Below are 23,797 nucleotides of genomic sequence, written 5' to 3'. Positions count from 1 at the left end.
AATGGGAAGTCGACCAACTATTAATAGTAAATGTGCTCGAAGCCTCAACATTTCATGAAAAACATCATGTTAATGTTAAGGGTTTGAAGAAAAGGTTCCCTATCACTTGGCAACAAGCCAGAGAAATAATTAATAGGTGTCCTATGTGTTCTTTGTATAATCAAAACCCTTTACCTGCTGGAGTTAACCCTAGGGGTACAAAAAGGAATGGAATCTGGCAGATGGATGTGTTTAATTTTCCAGACTTTGGGAAACTAAGATACGTACATCATACTATCCAGACCTATTCAGGATTTAGATGGGCAACTGCCTAGTTCTGAACAGGCTGATTGTGAAATTACTTCTTTATTGGAAATAATGGCAATTATGGGAATAGCTCCACAAATAAAAACTGACAATGCTCCTGCATATGTGTCCCTTAAGATGAAGAAATTCTCTACATGTTATAATGTTAAACATATTACTGGTATACCACACCATCCAACAGGGCAGGCAGTTGTTGAAAGAGCTAATCATACCTTAAAAGAGATGCTTATTAAACAAAAAGGAAGGGTAAAGACCCCCAGGGACAGATTAAATAATGCTGTGTTGACTTTAAATTTTCTGAATGTTGGTGATGAAGGGACAACAGCAGCTGAGATAAACTGGGTTACAGAAAACACTGAGGAACTAGGACAACCAATTTACTATAAAGACTTATTGTGCATGGACTGGAAACCTGCAAACGTTTTGAGATGAGGCCATGGTTATGTTTATGTTTCTACAGGGAATGAAAAAATATCATTGCTGACAAAACTTACAAAGATTAGGTCTGACCAGGAAAGACATCTAGTACATAATACATGAATGCATTCGTATAACAAGGGAATAATAAGGGATGCCTGGTTCTTATAACATGACATTCTTTCTTACAGCCTGGATATTACAGCTCAAACAGATGTATACAATTGAAGGCTTATACCTGCCCCAAAGGGGTAGATGTTTATCTTTAGATAACTTATACATGTATATATTACATTTATAGCTAGATATATATAGATATACACACAAACATACATAAATATACATGTAGTAATACTAATACTTGTAAAAGTTTGCTTATTTTCAGCGCAAGCTCAATTCTCTTAACCAATATATTTTATTATGAAGTATTAACCGAGCGTACATCCCTTATAGCCTGACTAACCAAAATAATAGAAAAAGAGGATTAAAGAATAAAAAAAACTGTAAGGATATCAGTTCAGAGGAGCGATTCTCCTGGGGTAGTCAGCAAGATTTCTTCTGCTGCAACCTGGAGTAACCAGAACCTGGAACCTCAGCAGGAGCCAGGAGCCCCAAAGACGTCCCTCGAGTGGTTCTCTCTAGGAGAGTCTGGAAGTGGAGCGATGAACAGCCAAAACTATCCCAAGTCTCCAAAGGCCCCGCCTCCTGTTTTGGGCTCACTTATATATCTCCTTCTAGAGTCTGTTCACGGGATCTTTTCAGTTGAGACCAATCAAGCTCCCACACGAGGTGGTTTGTCTTCTAGCAGATTAACCTCACCTGTTCTCACAAGACCGTTCCCCATCCCACATTTGGGACCATAACAAAAACAGGTTTATCTTTCCTTCAGTACCCTTTGCTCCTCTCCTCAGTGTGGCCACACTGAGCAAGTCTCATTCCTCTGTTTTTATTTAAAGGTTTTTAAAAATATATATTATCTCATGTATATGAGTGTTTTGGCTACATGTATGTCAGGGACCACATTTGTTCCTGGCTCCCATGGAGACAGAAGATGGCAATTAGAGTTTTTAAATGGCTGTGAACCACTATGTGGATGCTGGGACTTGAACCTGAACCCCTGAAGGAGAAGCCGGTGAGAAAGCCTGGGGAGACACCAGCATGGGCTTTAGGTCCTGAGAAAGGATGGAGTCGGGATGGGTGACTCTCCCAGTCAGGGTCACAGGGTTCTGGCAATATAAAGAGGAGGAACAATGTCAGGTCACAGCTTTAGTTTCCTGCTTTTCAGAGTCTCTGGGTACAGCTGGAGGGAGACTTCCGGGGAGTCCTGCCCCTATCTCAGCTTTACAGTTTTGCTGCCTGAGGCCTGGTCTCCTTTGGGCCAAGCTGTCCTCAAACTTTCAACACAGCTAAGGATGACTTTGAACTCTTGTCCTCCTCCTTTTGCCTCTAAAGTGCTGAATTATAGGCCTGTACCCCCCTCCACCTTCTTCCAGCTTAAAATTAAAATCCCTAACCTCACCACTCACTGCTCTTCCTTTTAAAATACTTTCTCTTTACTCCTGTGCATATATGTGTGTGTCTGTGTCAGGCTCGAGGCATCAAATCCCCTGCAACTGCAAGCAGTTGTGAGCCACTTGAGGTAGGTGCTGGTGAACCTGAGAGACTAGGAAACAAATTCAAGGCAAGTTAGCACACACTGCTGGCTGTGCTAGGTGCAGGTGAGAGAGCTCCCCCTGGTGGCCACATGTTCACAGTTCTCCTGTCACAAAGGAGCCAAAGCTCAGTGCACCCTCTCACAGAGAATAGTTGAAAAGGATGGAACCTCACAAAAAGGAATAATCAGAACCTCTCACCCCACCCCTCCCTTCCATTTGCCTCAGACATTGAATATGAAAGTTCATTACAGGAATCAAAGTCTGTATTTGTTCCCCATAAAGGCCTTGGCAGTGAAACTTCTGACTTTGCTACAGATTTAGAAAAGATGTCTCATTCTAGCTCCTCGGTTGTGGTCTCACGTCGCTTTGCTGCGATGATAATTCTCCCTGGCTGGGGTGGGAGTTAGGGAGAGATGGAAGATGGGGCAGGTAGGGAAGAGAGAGGGATCAGGTTCATGGCGCTGTGCGGAGGGTACGGCCAACCCCAGGCTTACTGCTCCCCAGGCCTGGATGAGTTGCAGCTTTGGAAAACAGTCCTTGAAAGAGGAGAAGGGAGCTTAGTGAGAAACTGGAGGGAGGCAGTGGTGTGAATGTGCCTATTCCATAGGGGGCACCAGAGCCAACGTGATGTATAACGGATGGGAACAGCCTGAGTTGTCATGCCCAGGCATGGTGGCAGGCATCTGCAATTCCAGCATTCTGGAGGCTGGTGTGGGTCGATGGACATGAGTTCAGGGCCATCGTGGGCTACCTGAGTGCCTGTCTAAATTAATCAAAATAGGAGGACCAGGCAGCTGCTGCCAAGCCTGACAACCTGAGTTCCATGGTATTGTGGAGGAATGTCTTGAGTGGATGTAACAGCTGTCAATAAAGCACTCCTTAGCCAATCAGCTGGGCAGAAGGACAGGAAGTGGAAGGTGGGACTGCCTGAAGAGGGGGCAGAGCCAAGATGGACAGTTGAGAAGGAGAAGTTGCTTTAGAGTGGAAGAGGACTGGGAGAGAAATGGCCGGAGGATCACCATAGTGGCAAGTGCTTGGCGTCTGTGTATGTTATGAGATTTGGAGTAGTTTATATTAGTTTAGGAGTAGATTTGTGTCAGTTTAGATTCTGCCCAGCACATAGTGCTAACAGCTTTAAAGTACATTTCAGACTCTGTGTCAGTTATTAGCCATCCTAGGCCAAACCGATACTGTTTACTGTAACAATTGAAGGAGAGAACCGACTCACGCAAATCGTCCCTGGCCTCCCTGTATGTCTATGCACACTACATAGTTAAATTAATACTATTTAATTTTTAAAATACAAATAAATCCAAGTAAGTCATGAAAAGCATTCTTCTCTGGCATGTTCCCAGGTCTTTACCACCTTCAATGTCTCCCACCCCTATTTCTGTGGTGAGTATTATGGGCCTCTCTCAACTCCATTGTAGTTGGGACCGACTCACCCAATTGTTTCCCTGCAGGTTGGCAGTGACTTCCAACTCTAGGAACTTCCCTATGGGATGCCCTGCTTCCCTCAGAGGGCAGTGCTAAAGGGGCATCTGTCCCAGCAAACAGGCACCTGAGTGGTAGTGGAAGGGATGGAGCATGGGTGGTAGGGGTCCGTGGTTCAATAATCCATTTGAGAGAGAAAAAGGGAAAAGAGTCTATGCTTGGGAGGACTGCTCAGCAGCTGTCCTCCAACACAGCCTTGGGCTGCTAGACTCTAGAGGCAGAGGAGTAGGGACAGAGGGGGCTGCACCTGAAGAGCTAGGTACCTGCTGAAGGCGGCCTGGGAGCAGCAGTTTGGGAAGGTCGGTGAGATGTCTTCCTCCACCTGTGCCCATTTCTGGCACCTGAAGTCTGTACGTTTCCAATGCCTTTTTCCTAGCTTCTCCTGCCTAGCCCCTTTGGAAGGCATGATGTACTTTCCAGCTGTTGGATAAATAAATTTGCTTGTATGGTTTCATTTATTGGTTGGCTGATTATGAAGTTTGTTTACAGTCAGGGTCTGACTATATAGCCTTGGATTGCTTAGGAACTGCTGTGTAGACCTGCCTGGCCTCGACTTGCAATGATCCTCCTGCCTCTGTGTCCTGAGTGCTGATGTTACAGGCATCATGCTAAGCTTGATACCTAGGTTCTGAAGCTGCCTAATCATCCCACAGCCCTGGAGATGGCTGTTGGTGGATGGTCTGATGTATTTTGATGCTAATTAATAAAAAGCCATCACACCTGGACAAGGCAGATGAAGTAGGCATGGCTAAGGTTCCCAGGTGAGAGAAAACTCTGGGAACAACAAAAAATAAAAAATAAAAATAAAAAGGGACCAAAGGAGCTGAGAGGAGAAGGCTACCATGGGTTAGATGGAGGAGAAGCACATGGCTGGCTTGGAACAACTACAGATAGCCCTTTCCCCATGAAAGTCCCAGGGAGCTCACTGTGCCCTGCTGATGGCACCCTCTGCTTCGGAGGAAAGCTGTGCCATCCTAAATGCTGAATGTAGGGTAACCTCTCACCACCTAGGAAGCCATCAGTATGTTGCTTTGGATGTTGTGACAAGTTGGCTGAACTGTAGCTGCCCTGTCCACTCCACTCCCTCTCTCCCAGGGAGGCAAGCTCTTCCTCCGGCTGACACTTGGAGTTCAGCCTTTTTCCTTTCCTCAGTGTGGGATGTATGAAAAATAGTGATTCTTTGAAATAGTTGTTTCATTTTACACAGGGTCTGACTGTGTATCACGGGTGGCACTTGCTAAGGAGACCAGGCTGGATTCAAACTCACAGGGATCAAACTGCCTTTGTGCTGCATGCTGGAGTTAAAGATGTGTGCCACCTCACCCAGACTTAATAGTCAGAAGCCCAAAGAAAGAGGCACACGTGTCTGTCTTTAGCGTATCTCCTCCCTTGGCAGGGCAGCTACAGTGCTGCCAACTTGTCATAACACACAAAGCAACAGGTTAATGGCTTCCTAGGTGATGGTACTGTACATTAGTGAAAAGATGTAAGAAATCACCCAGAAAGTTGAGGAAAACCCAGTGCCCCATGTGGCATGCCTTAAGGAGACATTTCTCAAACACACCAGCGTAGACTCTGCCTCTGAAGCAGGAAAGGAACATCCACACCCCCATTTATATTACTTCCCATTCCTGCTCAGATATTAAGAAGAAGCTCAAAAATGAGGAACAAAGTTCTAGGCCCTTTTATAGCTGTAAAAGCCTCAGGAATGCAGACAAATAAGACAGGGTGAAGACAGGGCAAGAAAAGCCTGAATGAAAATGTTTTGAAAAAGCTCAACAGATACCTTGGATTTGAGCACCCCAGGGATGGACAGTATAGCATCAGAGGGTACCACGGTGGACAGCTGGACATCTCAGGACCCCCGAAGTTAGTTATCCCTGGACCCCGAGTGTTCAGAATATGGAGAGTATTCCTAGAGGTAAGTGAATACAGAAGGTGGCAAACCTGCTGCTCACCTTTCGGATTTTTCCAGGCTTTCTACGATGGCCTCATGTTTTGATTTTACTTCATTGATATTTTTACCAAACCCGAGGACCTTCTAGCTGATTCGAGGCCACCTTCCTCCCGAGTGTTGTACTGGTGTGAGCCACCATGCCCAGCTTCTCTGAGACAGGGTCTTTCTGTTCAGACCAGACTGTCCTGGCACTAGGAACCATCCTCCTGCCTCAGGGACTTGGGATTACAGATGCACACCACCATGAGAGGCTTTCAGTTGGACAGTACTGGGCTAGGGGCTGGGCAGCCCATGCAATCTCAGAGCTTCCACAGTGTGGTCTGACTCTAGGGAGTGATACAACTGCATATCTCCCCCAAGGGACTTGTCTACAGTGCAAGACCCTGTCTGGGTGGCACTTGTCGTTTTATCTTGAGAGATTCAGTGAGCTTCCTGAAGAAGGACAGCTACCCTCCATGACAGGGACATACTGTTCCATCTGTCTGGCTTCCTGGACATCCTGGGTACCCTGTTCCTCCTCCAGAGGCTTCCTCAGAAGTTAAAATGCCTGGAGGATTGGTAACTTCTCTAGTTGCACCCTGGCCTGGGGACAAGAGGAGGGGACCCAGGGATGAGCCTGGGGCCTCCAATATCCTTCAAGCCCACCAGTCACTTCTTAAGTGCATTTGAAGCTTGTGCTGAGCACCTCGTACAACAGTGGACCAGACACAAGCCTGGTCTATTCCTAGTGAGAACCACATGGCTCCTCCTTCTGCCCAAGACTTAAACCAAAGAGTGAGTCTGAGCCTGTGGAGAGGACAGGGGTCTTTGGCATGTACAATCTCTAGGGTAGCCAGAGGAATTCTCCCAGAGTGCTAGTATCATTACTAATGGTCACTGCTCACTCTCATGCCTACCTTCCTCATGGCTAGGGCTAGAGGTGCTGGGATGGAGGACATTTGAAACTTTGGGAACATAAGAAAAATTAGAATGGCCAGAAAGGGGGTGAACATCTTTACTCCCACCACTCAAGAGGTAGAGGCAGTTAACTCACTATTGGTTCAAGACCAGTCTGTTCTACACACTGAATTTCAGGACAGCTGGGGTTATGTAGACAGGCCCTATCTAAGAAAAATGAAAAGAAAAATACTGGAGTGGAGAGCACTGCCTGCTTTTCCCAAAGGACCAGGCTTCCTTTTCACACTCACATGGTAGCTCAGAACTATTTGTAACTTAGTTCCAGTGTGGCTACAGCGCCCTCTTCTGGACTCTGTGGGCACTGTATGTATGTGCCCCACAGAGGTACGTGCAGACAAACAACACACACACACACACACACACACACACACACACACACACTAAAAATTAATAAGTCCAAGTGTAATGACAGACACCTTTATTTCTAGCACTAAGGAGGCAGACACAGAAGGACGTGTCTCAATCGTAGAGAATACCACAAAAATGGAATCATCCAGCCAGCACTGCCTCTGTAATTCTCCAGAACAGATACTGTGAGTGCACGCTGCCTATAAAGTCGGAACGTGCCAGAACCTTGAACTAACCAAGGCAATAGAGAGAACAGAGAGACGAGAGTGTCAGAGCCCATTTGTGAGGACTTTCCTAGCAGTTGCTGTCAGGCATTGGTATGGCGAACTGGAGCTTTCAGACAGGCTCTTGTGCCTGGAGGATCCTGCACTTCCCAGTTACACCGGCAGCATCCTGTCTGCCCTCTGCTGGGCTTCCCTTCCTGCCTGGCCTTGGTACTCAGCATCTCCATGCCATCCTTCACTCTGTTTGCTCGGTTTGGTTCCTTCCTCATTCTTGGTGCTACTTCTCAAATTTGTGTGGGTAAAGAATTCAAGGACAGCCTGAACTACAGGAGACCTGGTCTCAAAAACAGCTGCTTTTTTCATAATTATGTTTCTCTATTGACTCATGAACATAGCTCAGCAATACATTTTTATAGGTATTAATGACTGGTTATTAACTGATTTAATGTGCTGTTTTATGTCAGGAGCCATAGGATCTTGCCTGACCTGCCCCAGTGGCTGAGAGGCCCTGCTGGCTGAAAGCCCCAGCTGTCTGCATACTTGAGATAATTATTCTGCCTGGCAACCACAAAGATCCAGCCTGACCTTGAGAAAGAGAACATTCGGTGTATCGAGACTTCTGTATAATCGCCCCACTCCACACCTGCTATCCTTGGGCCTGGCCCAGAAGATTTTGTAACTTTCCACTGCATTCCTTCCTACCCCCGCCCTTTCAGAAACTTACTTTAAATTTGGATACCCCCTTACAATAAACGGCCCTCGATTAGCAAAGTTTTCCTGGGCCCGTGCCTCTCTTTTGCCTATTCTTTATTCACAGGTCACGACCCTCCTCACCACTCAACGAATAACTGAACCCATGGGTCGGGGACAGTGGTACCCGATGTGGGGTACAAGGCACGGATCGCCCCTGGATGGATTAAGGGACCCCGCTTGGCTTTTCATAACTCGTCCTGTGCGCCCGGCTTGTCTTGTTATTAGGTGAGTCATCCATCCTTATTTTCTCAAGAATGGGCCATTCTATGTCCAAGGAAGTCCGATTCGTTAAGGACTTAAAAGAAACTCTCAGAGAGAGAGGCATTAGGGTTAAAAAGAAAAACTTGGTGCAGTTCTTTGTTTTTATTGCTGATACGTGTCCATGGTTTATGATTGATGGTCCTACTATTCACTCTAAAAAATGGCAAAAGGTGGGCAGGGAACTAAACGCCTTAATTGAAAAATAAGGCAATGACGCAGTCAAACAGTGTATTCTCTTACTGGGGGCTTATTAGAGATGTAATTGAATCGGCTGAAAACGATAGTGGCCAAAAACAACTTCTTTCTGTTGCTGAATTATGCCTGCGTGAGTCCCTCCCGCCCTCTCGCCAATCTTCCCATGCCCCCTCTTGCTCTTCTATTCAACGGTCCTCTTTCACCCTGATTGATATGCCCCCTAATAGTTCCCAGCCCGACCCCTTGTCCCCTTTAGCGCAGACTTCGGGCCAGGCTGCTTCTCAACAACAAACCCGCCCTGTCTCTATCCCCCCTTCCTCTTCCCTCTACCCTACTTTGCCTCTCCCTGCTTATGAAGATCCTGCCTCCTCTATGGAACGTGGCTATTCCCCTTTCTGCGCGCCTGTTATCCCTCTTAACAGTAAGAATTCCAAGACCGCCTCTCTATCCACTACAAAGTCTTCTGCCCTTTTTGTTAATCCTGGAGATTCCCTTAACCCTGATGCCGCCACAGCCCTTGAAGAAAAAGCCGCTGGAGATCATTCCGAAGAGTGGCCACCTCCTACAGCTTCACCCCGTAAACTGCAGCCTCCTGTTCTCCCCTATAATCAATCTCCTTCCTGCCGATATTCTTCTTGCCTTTGTAACCTAAAAGCCCATCTTCACTCCCAGCTCGCAGATGCCGCTGAAATCGCTCGATTTCAAAAACAGCTTTTGCTTTTAAATTCTCGTTTTTCACAGTCTTCAGTTCCCTGCCTTACGTTCCCTGTCACTCGCTCTCAATCTAATCCTGCTCCTCCCGCATCCCCCGAAGAGGCTGAGGCTGCGGGCGAAGATCACACACTCCCGCACCTCCTCTGTTCGTTCAAATAACTCTGATTATTTAGACTCTTGCAACTCTTCTGATGCTGAAGAGGAGAAAATAAACAAAGACGTTTCCGGGGCCACCTCCTACCGGCGTTTCAACTTAAAAAAATTAGAGAAGTTAAATACAGCAGTCCGCACTTACGGGCCCAATGCCCCTTTCACTCTCTCCTTCTTGATAACCTGGCGGAGGGCGGACACCTCACTCCTAATGAGTGGATCACCACCGCCCAATCTGTTTTAACTCGGGGCCAATTTCTCTCTTGGCGAGCTGATTGGGCTGATCAGTGCAGAGATGCCGTCCGCAGAAATTACCAACAAGGGCGGTCTTCTGCTCAAAAATGGTCTCTAGATAAACTACTGGGCCAAGGCAAATATTCCACCAATGAAAAACAACGAGCCTTCCCCCTTGGCCTCTTGGCGCTTTCTAGCGCTGCAGCTTTGGCGGCTTGGAGAAATGTCTCTTCCCCTGGGGCACTTCTTTCCCCTGTTACTAAAATTCTCCAGGGACCCCAGGAACCTTTCAGCGATTTTGTGGCTCACCTCCTCGAGGCTGCAGAAAGATCTCTTGGTCCGGACCAAGCTGAAAATAAACTTCTTACGCAGCTTGCCTTTGAAAATGCTAATGCTGCCTGTAAGGCTGCCTTGAGAGGAAAATATAAGGGAAAGGACCTTGATGAGATGGTTCATCTGTGCCGAGATGTTGACCCTATTACTGAAAAATTTACCAAGGCTATTCTTGTGGGGCACTGCGGCGGGGTCCCAATTTCAGGTTCCCAGGTTTGCTTTCGCTGTGGCCAACCTGGACATTTTGCTCGGACTTGTCCCACTGCTATGCCTCAGGGCTCTCAAAATTCCTCCTTGAGTCCGACACCCATGGGACCTATTTCTAGGCTCCCTCCCAAAACCGTCGGCCCATGCTGTCATCGCGGCCGCCATTGGGCTAACACTTGTCATTCAAGAACGGATGCCATGGGTAACCCTCTCCCCCCGCCTTCGGGAAACTCCTATGGGGGCCAGTCCCGGGCCCCTCGCCCATTCCATTCCAGCCTGCTACGGGACAGATCCAGCAGACTCCGGCGCCAGCCAGCCTTCCACCACCCTTAATCCCTCTCCCCTGCCAATTGCTTCTCTCCGGCCCCCTTCCCCCAGCCCAGGACTGGACCTCTGTGCCACCACCTCAACAGTACTAATTCCGGAACATGGAACCCTCTCGTTGCCTGTGGCCTTCCGCGAGCTCCCTCCCTCCGACTCCCCTCTTCTTATTTTAGGACGTGAATCCTCCACACTCTTAGGACTTTTGACCTACCCTCTTGTTCTTAAGCCTCCCTTTCCTAATCCCCTGTATCTTTTCGCTACGGCCACTCAGGGCCCACTTACAATTTACTCCGGACAAGTTATTGCTTGCGCTTTTTCCCTACCTTCCCTTGGGTCTCCGCCACACAAGACTCCTTACAGTCTCCCTCCCGCAGTCTCCCTCCTCCCCCTCAGTTTTTGGATACAGCAACTTACTCAAGATCGCCCTCGTCTAAAGCTAAAACTGGATGGCAAAATTTTTGATGGCATTTTAGATTCAGGTGCGGACTTCCACTGTCCTGTCCACAGGCCTCCTGGGCCGTCCTCTTGGCCCTGTCAGCCTTCCCTAACTCACCTTCAGGGCATGGGTTCTCCACAAACACTTGCAAAGTTCCAAGGTTCTCCACTGGGAGGGACCCTGATGGTCATTGGGAGCTGTTCAGCCCTTTATTGTCCCTGGGCTCCCTTTAAATCTCTGGGGCCGAGATATCCTTTCCCAGATGGGAATTCTTCTTTACAGCCCTTCACCCATGGTCACTCACCAGCTCCTAGACCAGGGCCTATTGCCTGGTCAGGGCCTGGGAAAAACTGGACAAGGTCACCCTGACCCCATCATTCCTGTCCTAAAGAATGATTGCCATGGCCTAGGATTCAAAGAAAATTTTTCATAAGGGCCACTCATCCTCCTGCACTCCAGGCTGACAAAATAACTTGGAAAAGTGATTCCCCGGTCTGGATCGATCAGTGGCCCCTCCCCTCCCATAAATTGACCGCCGCATCAAAGTTTGTGCAGGAGCAACTTGAGGCAGGTCATATTGAACCCTCCACCTCACCTTGGAATACCCCTATCTTTGTCATTCAAAAGAAAAATGGCTCTTGGCGCCTTCTACAAGATCTAAGAGAAATTAATAAGACTATGGTCCCCATGGGGGCCCTCCAACCTGGTCTGCCTTCACCAGTGGCCATCCCTCGTGGCTACTTTAAGCTTGTTGTTGACCTCAAAGATTGCTTCTTTTGCATTCCCTTACACCCCGAAGATTCTAAACGATTCACTTTTAGTCTTCCTGTTGTTAATCAAATTGGACCTTCGCCTAGGTTTCAATGGCGTGTCCTTCCCTAGGGCATGGCCAACAGTCCTACCCTCTGCCAAAAATTTGTAGCCCAGGCCATAGACCCCTTACACCTTAAATTCCCTGACCTATACATTATTCACTATATGGACGATATCCTTTGGGCAGGGGCCCATGAAAATCAATTATCGGGGGCTGCTCAAGACCTAGTCCTTAATCTGACTGTCCTAGGGTTTAAAATTGCCCCAGATAAGATACAACAGCAACCACCCTTTTTTTGGGGGGGTTTGAACTAGGGTCCTCCCTTATACGTTCACAGAAGGTCCAGATTAGACGAGACTCTCTTCATACTCTCAATGACTTTCAACAATTGTTGGGAGATATTAATTGGTTACGCCCTTATCTCAAGCTTACTACTGGAGACCTTAAACCTCTTTTTGACATTTTTAAGAGGCAATTCAGACCCCTCTTCCCCTAGAACCTTAACACCAGGAGCTATAAAAGCATTGTCCAAGGTAGAGGCTGCCATATCCTGACAGTCCATTAGTTATTATGACCCCTCTCGACCCCTTTTTCTTCTTATATTTCCCTCCCCTTTTTCTCCCACAGGATTGCTCTGGCAAGACCAACCCCTCTTCTGGCTACATCTTTCAGCCACTCTCTCCAAAGTTCTTCCTACCTACCCTTCCCTTGTGGCCTTGCTCCTACAACAAGGACGTGAGGTTGCTACTAAACTCTTTGGAAGGGACCTCCACTCTATCATTACACCCTACAATGCTTCACAGGTTCAATGGCTTCTGCAACACTCTGATGAGTGGGCTGTTTTCTGCATCTCCTTCTCTGGCTCTATAGATAACCATTACCCTGCAGATAAACTAATCCAATTTCTCCAACGTCAAACAGTTGTCTTCCCACTTCTTACGCGGCCGGACCCCATCCCTCATGCTTCCCTTGTTTTTACTGACGGTTCTTCCACAGGTCTTGCAGCCCTTTCTATCGACGGACAAATTTTTCAAAAACAAACCCCTCATTGTTCTGCACAGCTCGTGGAACTTGAGGCAGTTCACCGTGCCTTCGAACTTCTCCCAGATGTCCCTTTTAACCTTTATACTGACAGTGCTTATGTTGCCTCTTCCATTCCCCTCCTGGAAACTGTTCCCTTCATAAAGCCTGATACCAATACTTCTCCCCTTTTCGCTCAAATACAAACACTCATCTCTAAGCGTTCTCGGTCCTTCTTTCTTGGCCACATTCGCGCACACTCAGATCTTCCTGGGCCTCTGTCAGAACAAAATGCGCACGTGGACCTTGCCACCCATGCTCCCCTTCTGGGAGCTGCTCTTCCTGTCCATACTGATCCCCTCGCCAAAGCTCAAGAAGCTCACCGACTACATCATCTTAATGCCCACATCCTCCGTCTCATGTTTTCCCTTACTAGAGAACAGGCCTGGACCATTGTTAAAAATTGTCAGTCCTGTATTACCTTCCTCCCTGAACCACATTTGGGTGTCAATCCTCGTGGTCTTATGCCGGGAGAGATATGGCAAATGGATGTCACTCACCTTTCCTCCTTTGGTAAACTAAAATATGTTCATGTCTCTATCGATACCTTTAGTGGATTCCTCTGTGCCTCCCTCCATGCAGGAGAAGCCACAAGACATGTGATTGACCATGTCCTTTTACTGCCTCACTGTGGCCCCTAAACCCCAAATCTTAAAAACTGATAATGGACCTGGGTATACCAGCTCCTCCTTCAAGTCCTTTTGTGCCCAGCTTCAAATCAAACATGTTACGGGTATTCCTTATAACCCTCAAGGTCAGGGAATTGTTGAACGAGCACACCAAACCCTTAAGGCCATGATTACCAAGCTCCAGTCTTCCAAGGGCATTTTTTACCCCTCTCCCAGGAGCCCTAGGCTTATTTTAAGCCACGCCTTATTTGTCCTCAATTTTCTTCAACGAGACAAACAATGCCAAACAGCCACTGACCGCCTCTGGCATTCTTCCACCTCCTCCACTTATGCTAAAGTTATGTGGAAAGACCCTCTGACTCATCAATGGCACGGCCCTGATTCTGTCCTAATTTGGGGCAAGGGTCATGCCTGCATTTATGATCAAAAAGAACTCAATGCCAGGTGGCTACCAGAAAGAATGGTCAAACAAATTAACACCCCTACCCCAGGGAATATCCCTGAGGAAGATCAATAAATGTGTTTTCTCCTAGAATGTCCCTGCTTATCTTCTTCCTCGTTCTCCTGAGCCCAGTGGTAAGTATTCCCCTCTCCCTCCCCCGTTATAATTCCTATGTGATATTCAATTATACATGGGTCATTGAAAACCAGGCTGGCGACATCGTTAATTCCAGTAGCCACCTGGGGGCTCAGCCCCATTGGCCGGTCCTCCAAGTAGACCTCTGTGCATTGGCACTCGGGGCCAACCCCGACTGGGGTACCGAGGACATTTTTTGGCCCCTGCGTGAGTCTGGTTTCGGCATCTGCCTTCTGGGCCCTAATATGCCCTATTGGAGGTTAGCAATCAGACTCTTGTATTAAATACCACCTTCCAATTCGCCTTGGCCCCTAATGGTACTTATTTTGCCTGCTCGTCAGGCCTGGCCTCTTATCTCTTTACCCCTTTGTTTGTACAAAAACATATTTGGTGTGTGACGGTTCTCCTATTCCCTCGCTTTTCCGTCCACAACCCTGAAGACTTCCTAAACTTTGTAGATAAGGGCATCTCCATTCACCCCAGATCTAAAAGAGAGCCCTTTATGACCCTCACCACAGCCACTATTTGGGGCCTTGGTGCAGTGGGGGCAGGTACAGGAATTGCCTCCTTGGTGACCTCCAAACAAGGTTTTGCTGAGCTCCAGACAGTTATTGATAAAGATATTTCTAATATGAGAGATAGGATTCAGGAAATAAAAGACTCCCTTGATTCCCTTGCAGAGGCAGTTCTTCAAAACTGCAAAGGCCTCGACCTCCTTTTCCTCAAGGAGGGGAGGCTCTGTGCTACTCTTAAAGAGGAATGTTGCTTCTATGTCAGTAAAACAGGCTTAGCACAAAAGAGCCTTGACAAAGTTTCCAAGGCCCTGGAGGAACGCCAGCGAGCCAGAGAGAAACAGGAGTCCTGGTATCAGAACTGGTTCTCCTCCTCCCCTGGGCTCACCACCCTCTTGCCCAGCCTTCTGGGACCCCTTGTGGGCATTATTCTCCTCCTCTCCTTTGGTCCTTGGGCCCTTAACCGCCTTTCCAGTTTTGTTAAAGCACAGGCGGATGCGGCTACCAACCCTGTTCAGGTCCATTATCATCGCTTGGACACCGAAGACCCCCCAGCTGACTTTACACCCGGGACTTCCTCCAACCCTGGGCCAATCTCATTTGGCCGCCCCCTCAATTTCAGGGCCCTGGACAAAAAGCAGTGGCTAGGAGGCCGCTGGCAGGGCTCCGCAAAGACACCTCTTAGTGGCTCCTCTCTAAAATCTCCCCTCATTCTACTGTACAGTCAGGTTTTCTAATACAGGCTGGTGTCCACACAGATGGAGACCATGCCCTTATTATTCATGCCTTCTTTCCATTAAGGCCAAGTAGCCTCCTTAGGCTTGGCTGACAGCCTTTAAGCCCTAATTCTCATCACGTTCAGGGTGCGAGGCAAAGCACTGCACAGGAGGTACATTGCCTGCTGTTCATGGCCTCCTGGGGAGCATGTCTGATTGCATGTGGGTTGACACCCAATGTCCCACCTCCAGACAAAAGATGTCGATTGGATCCAGAGCCAGGCTGGGGCCGAGCACCCAGTTAAGCTCTGAGTATATCAGTGGCCATATAGGGGCTGATCACAGGGTTGACAGCCCTGCGTATATCAGTGCCCTCTGGAGATCAGACCTCTACTCTCACCCGTTTCGTCAAACATGGGCAAAATACAGAGAGCTGTGAAGTACCATGCCCTGTCTTGGCGCTGGTTTCCGCCTTCCGCCATCCTGATGGTGAGCGCTCTCCGGGTTGAGACCTTGATTGGCAAGAGACTAGACTATGTTAATTGGCAATTGCCCACCCGTCACTGTATTAGTTAGAGTAGGGGGAGATGTCAGGAGCCATAGGACCTTGCCTGACCTGCCCCAGTGGCTGAGAGGCCCTGCTGGCTGAAAGCCCAGCTGTCTGCATACTTGAGATAATTATTCTGCCTGGCAACCACAAAGATCCAGCCTGACCTTGAGAAAGAGAACATTCGGTGTATCGCGATTTCTGTATAATCGCCCCACTCCACACCTGCTGTCCTTGGGCCTGGCCCAGAAGATTTTGTAACTTTCTTTCCTACCCCCGCCCTTTCAGAAACTTGCTTTAAATTTGGATACCCCCTTACAATAAACGGCCCTCGATGAGCAAAGTTTTCCTGGGCCCGTGCCTCTCTTTCGCCTAGTCTTTATTCACAGGTCGCGACCCTCCTCGCCACTCCACGAATAACTGAACCCGCGGGTCGGGGACAGTTTTAAAATGACAGGCAACATTTATTTAGTGTCATTTACCTCAACAGATGAGATACTATTCAATTTTTTCCACAATACTACTGGTTTTAGGTTTAATTAATCTTGTTTTTTAAATATATTTTATTAATTTATTCATATTACATCTAAATTGTTATCCCCACCCCTTGTATCCTCCCATTCTTCCCTCCTTCCTGCTTTCCCCCTTCTCCCCTCCACTATGGCTGTGACTGAGGGGAACCTTTTCTCCCTGTATATGCTCATAGAGTATCAAGTCTCTTCTTGGTAGCCTGCTATCCTTCCTCTGTGTGCCACCAGGCCTCCCCATCCAGGGAATGTGGTCAAATATGGGGCACCAGAGTTTGTGTGACAGTCAGACCCCACTCTCCACTCAACTGTGGAGAATGTGCTGTCCATTGGCTAGATCTGGGTAGGGGTTTGAAGTTTACTGCACGTATTGTCTTTGGTTGGTGCCATAGTTTGAGCAGAACCCCTGGGCCCAAATCTGCCTATCATAATGTTCTTCTTGTAGGTTTGTAGGACCCTCTGGATCCTTCTATTTCCCAATTCTCCAATGCTTCTCTCATCTAGAGTCCCAGTAGGATGTCCTCCCCTCTGTCCCACTTTCCTGGCAAGTGAAGACTTTCATGGGACATGCCCCTTGGGCTAGTATGCAGATATAAGTGAGTATATACCATTTGAGTCTTTCTGCTTCTGGGTTAAATCACTCATTATGATAATTTCTAGTTCAATCCATTTGTTCACAAATTTTGGGAATTCCTTGTTTTTAATAGCTGAGTAGTATTCCATAGTGTAAATGTACCACAGTTTCTTTATCCATTCTTCTACTGAGGGACACTTAGGCTGTTCCCATGTTCTGGCTATTATGAATAAGGCTGCTATGAACATGGTTGAGCAAATGTTCTTGTTGTGTGCTGGAGCATCTTCTGGGTGTATTCCAAGGAGTGGAATAGCTGGGTCTTGAGGAAACCTTATTTCCAGTTTTCTTAGAAAGCACCAGATGGATTTCCAAAGTGGTTGTACTAGTTTGCATTTCCACCAGCAATGAATGAGTGTTCCTTTCTCTCTAAATCCTCTCCAGCATGTGGTGTCATTTAAGATTTTGATCTTAGCCATTCTGATGGGTATAAGATGGAATCTCAGAGTCATTTTGATTTGCATTTCTCTGATGATTAAAGACGTTGGGCATTTCTGTAAGTGTTTCTCAGCCATTTGATATTCCTTTGCTGAGAATTCTCTGTTTAGTTCTGAGCCCCGTTTCTCAATTGGGTTATGTGGTTTGGTGATGTTTAATTTATTGAGGTCTTTATATATTTTGGATATTAGGCCTTTGTCAGATGTAGGGTTGGTGAAGATCTTTTCCCAGTCTGTAGGTTGTTGCTTTGTTCTGTGGACAGTGTCTCCTGCCTTACAGAAGCTTCTCAGCCTCATGAGGTCCCATTTATTAATTGTTGACCTTAAGGCCTGGGCTGTTGGTGTTCTGATCAGGAAGGTGTCTCCTGTGCCAATGTGTTCCAGTCTCTTCCCCACTTTCTCTTCCAACCAGTTTAGTGTATCTGGTCTTAGGTTGAAGTCTTTGATCCGCTTGGACTTGAGTTTTGTGCAAGGTCACAATTTTGGGTCCAATTGCATTTTTCTACATGTAGATGTCCAGTTAGACCAGCACCATTTGTTGAAGATGCTACCCTTTTCCCCTTGAATAGATTTGGCTTCTTTGTCAAAAATCAAGTGACTCTATGTGTGTGGATTCATTTCTGGGTCTTCGTTTCGATTCCACTGATCAACCAGCCTATTGCCGTGCCAGTACCATGCTGTTTTAATTACTGTTGCCCTATAGCACAGCTTGAGATCAAGTATGGAGATTCCTCCAGAGGATCTTTTATTGTACAAGATTGTTTTAGCTATTCTAGGTTTTTTGTTTTTCCATATGAAGTTGAGAATTGAATTTTCAATGTCCTTAAAAAATTGTGTAGGTATTTTGATAGGGATTGCATCGAATCTGTAAATTGCTTTTTGTAAGATGGCCATTTTTACTATGTTAATTCTCCCAATCCACGAGCAAGGAAGATCATTCCATCTTCTCATGTCACTTTCAATCTCTTTCTTCAGAGTTTTGAAATTTTTCTCAAGCAAGTCCTTTACTTTCTTAGTTAGAGTAACACCTAAGTATTTTATATTGCTTATGGCTAACAGGAAGAATGTAGTTTTCCTAATTTCCTCCTTTGCATGATTGTCATTTTTATATAGGAAAGCTACTGACTTTTTTTGAGTTAATTTTGTATCCAACCAATTTGCTGAAGGTGTTTATCAGCTGTAGGAGTTCTCTGGTGGAATACTGGGGGTCACTTGTGTACACTATCACATCATCTGCAAATAGGGATAATTTTACTTCTTCCTTTCCCTTTTGGATCCTCTTGATCTCCTTTTGTTGTCTTATTGCTCTGGCTAGAACTTCAAGAACTGTATTGAAGAGATATGGAGAGAGTGGGCAGCCTTGTCTGGTTCCCAATTTTAGAGGGATTTCCTTGAGTATCTCTCCATTTAATTTAATGTTGGCTATTGGCTTGCTGTATATAGCCTTTATTATGTTTAGGCATGTGCCTTGTATTCCTGATCTCTCCAGAACTTTAAACATGAATGGGTGTTGGATATTGTCAAATGCTTTTTCTGCATCTAAGGAGATGATCATGTGGTTTTTAAAGTTTGTTTATATGGTGGATTACATGGATGGATTTCCGTATATTAAGCCATCCCTGCAGGCCTGGAATGAAGCCGACCTGGTGATGGTGACTGATATCTTTGATGGGTTTTTGTATACGTTTTGCAAGTATTTTATTGAGTATTTTTGCATCAATGTTCATAAGATAAATTGGTCTGAAATTCTCTTTTTTTCTTGGGTCTTTGTGAGGTTTAGGTATAAACATGACTGTGGCCTCACAGGATGAATTTGATAATGTTCCATCCATTTCTATCTTTTGGAGCAGCTTGAAGAGTATTGGTATTAGCACATCCTTGAAGGTCTGGTAGAATTCTGCACTGAAACCATCTGGCCCTGGCCTTTTTTGGTTGGGAGACTATCAATGATTGCTTCTATTTCTGTAGGGGAAATGGAATCATCTAGCTTGTTTATCTGTTCTTCACTCAAGTTTGACAAGTGGAATTGATCAAGAAAATAATCCATTTCCTTTAGATTTTCAAATTTTGTGGCATATATGCCTTCGAAGTAGGATCCTATGATTCTTTGTATTTCTTCAGTGTCTGTTGTTATTTCTCCCTTTTCATTTCTGATTTTGTTGATTTGGATACTGTCTCTCTACCTTTTAGTTAGTTTGGCTAATGATTTGTCTATGTTGTTGATTTTCTCAAAGAACCAGCTCTTAGTTTTGTTGATCCTTTGGACTGTTCTTTTTGTTTCTAATTTATTAATTTCAGCCCTGAGTTTGATTATTTCCAGATGCCTACTCCTCTTGGGTGTTTCTGCCTCTTTTTTTCTAGGGCTTCCAGCTGTGTCGTTAATTTGCTTATGTGGAATGTTTCGAATTTCTTTCTTTCTTTCTTTCTTTCTTTTCTTTTTTTTTTTTTTTTTTTTTGGCTTGGGAAAATGGATTATTCTAATAAAACTTTATTTTTTCAAACACAGCCACAGAGGCAGAACCTCATGTTTTAACACACACAGACTTATGTATTTTTAAATATTAAACAAAGTTTATGAAAAATGTTTCCACTTTTTGTTTCTGTAATCCCATTAGCACTTTGGCAGCAGGTGGGAATGAAGGGCAGCAGGGCTGCCATGGGCAGTCACCGGGCACAGGAGGAGAGCATCAGCCTGGGAGTGGCTTCACTCACACATGCAGGAATACTCACCTACCGGCCAGCCACACCACACACGCAGCACAGATGCAGATGTCTACACAGCATCAGTCACAAGCCCCGGAGGTGTGCTCCACTCTGGATAAGCCCAAATGTGAAAACCCAAATAATGACACTGGCTAAAGTAGAGGGAGGTTGCTTGCTTTACAAAAGAAGCAATCATAGGCTGCTTTTACATGGTCAGCAGTCCAAATGCATTAAAAAATAGCATTTGGTTTACACAGATCTGTTGGAACAGATCTATTGTGTAAAGCAAATGATTCACGTCTTGAAAAGGCTTGTTCCAGGGCCAGAGGCATTTAGCCTGGGAAGCAGGATGATAGTGCTGCCTAGTTTGACATTCCAGACTTAAAGTAATGGAATTAAAATATGACAACTGTAGGCCCCCTTCCCTAAGGGGAGTGACCTAAAGGCTTTGGGAAAGCCAGGATGGAGGCAGAATCCCTGCCTTCATTTAAACTCAGGGCCTGCACAGAGACCCCAGTTAGCACTGCCAGTGACCTATTGGAGGCTGGCACTGCCATCTGCAGCAGAGAGCCCAGGGATGAGGATGCCCCAGGTGGAAAAGAAGCTGGCACCAAGGAAATTATGGACCAAAGAGGGAGAACCACGGAAAGATGAAACCGAAGATAACTCCTGGGCTCAGTTTCCCTGGATTCTCAAGAGAGCCTCTGGTAGGCCCTTAGAGACTGGTAGCCCAGTGGTAATATGTGGTAACTAGCCAGGAGAAAGGGAGGAGCCCTGGAAAGGTAGAACCTCTGAGGGCCACAGGCTCAATTAGACATGGCTACCTCCCCTGAAGTGGAGGCAAAGAGTCTGAAGCCTCAGTAGTATTCCTGTTAACATGTCGGAGACATTAAACATCAGGCTCAATTCCACAAGGAAGAGAAAACATGACCTTGGCTGTTTTCTGTAACATTCAGAATTGGGCCCTATGACACCGTGGAAACTGAACAGAAAAGTGTCCTTACTGTAATAAACAGGGAGGGTAGGTCCAATTTCGTTAATCAGGGTGTTCTAAACAAAGTCTCGAAAACTACAATAGTGGTGGCTTCTACATGCATGCCCACTGTGCCAATCCTACCAAGGTATCTACAAACTTTAAATCCATCACTCTAGCCACTGAGACCTGCACTGGCTGGAGTTATGGGTAAGAAAGAAAAAAAAAGGAAATTCAGTCCAACAACAACAACCCCCAGCTGCTTTTCATGGCCTTTCCTTTACACATCCCCATGTAGTCCCTCAGTGAGCCCTGCCTCTCTGTGGTCTCTCAGGGCCAATTAGAGGCAAATAAACATTTCCTTGCAAGAGTGGAAGACAAGCAAACTATTAAATGCTGAATGCCCATCCTCCTTCTCAAGCAGAATAGAAAGAGACTGGGCCTAGATCTCCCAAGAATGAGTTTCCCTATAGCCAGCTTTCAGAAGGCAGGGCTAAAGGACTTCTGGGGACTAAATGTCACTGCACCTGGTGCTGATCTGCCTCAACATATTCTGGGGATCACCTTTATCTCTGACTTGAAAGATCAGAAAATAAAAGGTCCCTTGGTGAAGAAAAGAGAGATGGAGCTCTCAGCTCTGCCTCAGTTGCCCATGTTTGTACCAACTTAGAGAACAAGAGAGGCAGGCTGTACACAGCTTAGATAATCGGATGAAAACAATGGATGTGGTGACCTTCCCACAAGCCCTCAATACTAGAGTTATCTCGTGGGAGAGGGTGAGACTGAAGAAAAGACTATTAGCTGAGGTCACAGTACTCAAAAAATTCTGGTAGACCCCAAAACAGAACCATTTGCAGAGCAGTGATGCTATGAACTTAAGCCTGGCTCCAGAGCTATTAAGGGGGGAAAAAAAGAGCCCTCTCTCCTCTTGACACCTTGAACAAGCCCAATCCCAATGTCATATTAAAAAAAACAAAAACAAAAAAACCAAGGTTCTGGGGCATCCTAATGCCCTGCTGTTAAAGGAGCAACTGCCTTCCTTCCCTAAGGCTATACAAATGCACCTTTCCTCAAGTGTACGCCCATGCACACACACGCACTTACACAATTTCTCCGAGGAGGCTGACTGAACCCCCCCACCCTGGCCAAATTCTAAGACACAAGTGCCCTTTGAAGCAAAGGGGCTAGTGAAATTCCCCAAGCTGGGGTTAGCAGACCCCTTCCTTCCCTGCCCTCTGCTCTCTCAGTGGCAAGGATACTCACACTCAGAGCCGCCATGGGGAGGCTCTGCTCTGGGGCTGTCCCTCCCACCACCAGCTCCGTTTATCTTGTCCCCGCCAGTCTCTTGGCATGGTCGAGCTTGCTGGAGCGAGAAGACTTCGGCTACCCTGAGTTGGAGCCCTCCACTCACCCCCTTTACCAGGCTGGGCCCTCAGCCTTGCGGCCTTCACACTTGTTAGTAGCCATTAGACAGTCTGTGGGCCCCGGAAGCGGTCTCTCAGTTTTAGTTTTCCTCGATCAGATTCAGGTCCAGGTCCCCAAAGTCCCGCTGACACAATGTCCGCTTGCTCAGCGCCGGCTGTCCCCACCACACGGAGCCTTCCTCCTCCTCTTCGCTTTCACTCAGCACCTAGGATGAACCCTCAACAGGACTGCAGGAAGCAGAGAGAGGCGCAGGGCTGCATGCCATGAACCACGGTGGGGAGATGCTGTTGCTTTCTCCAGCTGTTTCTTGGAGACAGAGACCTCCTGAGTATGGTTTCTGATTCATCTTGTCAAAGTCCAAGGAAGGCCGCAGGCGCCGGGAGTCCTCTTCATGACGCCGCTTGACCCCAGTTTTGCGGGCGTCCAGATCACAAGGCTGAGAGCGGCTTCGGGGAAGGTTTCGGAGACCCCGGGGTCTCCAGGGCAGTTCTGGGGAAGACGCAGGGGAGCTCCGGGCAGAGGGCAAGAAGTGGCTTGCCTGTGGGCCCAGGCTGGGTGACAGGGAGAAGCGGGCGCTGTGGTGGGTGGGGTGACAGGGACTCAGCATCACTCTCCCAAGAACCACTCTGAGAGGAAGTGGCGCAGGGTTGAGAGAAATCCTGGGCCAGGGCCAGGCTGAAGAAAGGAGGGCTGTAGGGTCTGTAGGCTGGGGCACATTGAGAAGAGGCACTGGGATCTTGGAGGAACCCGAGGCTGGAGACACGCTTTGGGGGACTCTGGTGAGGCACCTGCGGCCCACCCCCCGCCCAGCATTGCCCCGGTGCTTGATGGGAGTCCACAGCTTGGAGGGGGTGGGCTGCCACACTGGCTGCCAGCGAGACAGGTCCACAGGCACCGAGAGTGAGCGGCAGTGCCTCTTGGATGGAGGGGCCGGGGGCACAGGAAGCTTCTCTGGGTCTAGGGGTTCAGGACTCAGTACTTCGGAGAGGGGCTGCTCCTGTGGGGAGTTTTCCCGACTGGGTGGTCTGAGGTGCAGGCTTAGGCCTGAGGGATGGTAGCTGAAGTTGAGGCTGTCCTGGAACTCAGCACAGGAACAGTGGGGCAGGCCCCTCCAGGAAGCACCTTCAGACACAAGCTGGAAAGGGTTCCCACAGTTGGAGATGTCTGCATGATCAGGCAAAGGCAGACAGGTGCTGAAGCGCGTGCATTGCAGCTCGTCCACACTCTGCTTCTGCAGCTGCTCAGCGATCAGGGTGATCAT

General features: G+C 47.2%; 1 pseudogene; it reads right to left on the bottom strand.

Moving 5' to 3' along the window:
• Positions 1–22,615: 22,615 nt before the first annotated feature.
• Positions 22,616–23,797, bottom strand: LOC127195981 (protein FAM53C-like; annotated as a pseudogene).

This window comes from Acomys russatus, chromosome 11 (assembly GCF_903995435.1).
Source record: "Acomys russatus chromosome 11, mAcoRus1.1, whole genome shotgun sequence".
In the NCBI taxonomy this organism is placed as follows: domain Eukaryota; kingdom Metazoa; phylum Chordata; class Mammalia; order Rodentia; family Muridae; genus Acomys; species Acomys russatus.
This window is presented reverse-complemented; position numbering and strand designations above follow the sequence as displayed.